A 985-nucleotide genomic window follows, 5' to 3' on the forward strand; every position below is an offset into this window, starting at 1 on the left:
TACTCATTACTCGTGGCAGATTAATCTACCAAGTCCCGTACGAGTTCGGGCATAGCGTGTGCGTTCGCACAAGAAGTTCAATGGCGGAATGCCATATTTTAACTATATATGACGGTAGTATCTGTTCCCGAAAGAACAGTTACCGTGGATGACCACGCAGCTTTGCTAGAAATGAAATGATAATTAAATGGACACCCTAGCTGCAAACGGGCGTCGATGTACTTCATTGGGGACATGTTCGAGTCCCGGTCGGGGCACACATTTTCAACATATCCCAAATGAAGCACATCGACGTCTGTTTTCAGCTAGGGTGTCCATTTAATCATTATTTCATTTCTAGCAAAGCTGCATGGTCATCCATGGTAACTATTCTTTCGGGAACAGATACTACCGTCATATACAGTTAAAATATGGCTTCCCGGCCATTGACCTTCTTGTGCGAACCCACACGCTATGCCCGAACTCGTACGGGACTTGGTAGATTAATCTGCCACGAGTAATGAGTATCATGGGCAAACATCTATTAGGCGCACTACGAATGTAGTGTTATGGACATGTTGGGAATGTGGATCTCGCGGGGAGCGTGCAAGGGATAAGTCCCTGCAGACGCACTATCCTCTGTGCCCGCGGTGGCTCAGATGGATAGAGCGTCTGCCATGTAAGTAGGAGATCCTGGGTTCGAGTCCCGGTCGGGGCACACATTTTCAACATGTCCCCAATGAAGTACATCGACGCCTGTTTGCAGCTAGGGTGTCCATTTAATTACCATTTCATTTCTAGCAAAGCTGCATGGTCATTCAAGGTAACTGTTCTTTCGGGAACAGATACTACCGTCATATATAACTGTTCTTCTGTCAATTTAACACTTTTCCTGCCACTTTTCACATTGGAAGGTCCAGATGTTTGTTCATTAGTCTCCGTTACGAACAATATACGTTCGATAACTGACCACACAAAGGTGTACACGCTTTTATGCTAGCTTAGA

The 985-nt window shown here is 45.6% G+C and overlaps 1 non-coding gene across 1 annotated transcript; it reads left to right on the forward strand.

Moving 5' to 3' along the window:
- Positions 1 to 622: 622 nt before the first annotated feature.
- Positions 623 to 697, forward strand: Trnat-ugu (transfer RNA threonine (anticodon UGU)). Its single transcript has one exon. It is a non-coding gene; the product is annotated as a tRNA-Thr (tRNA).
- Positions 698 to 985: the final 288 nt, after the last annotated feature.

Source organism: Schistocerca cancellata, chromosome 2 (genome assembly GCF_023864275.1).
Source record: "Schistocerca cancellata isolate TAMUIC-IGC-003103 chromosome 2, iqSchCanc2.1, whole genome shotgun sequence".
Taxonomy (NCBI): Eukaryota; Metazoa; Arthropoda; class Insecta; order Orthoptera; family Acrididae; genus Schistocerca; species Schistocerca cancellata.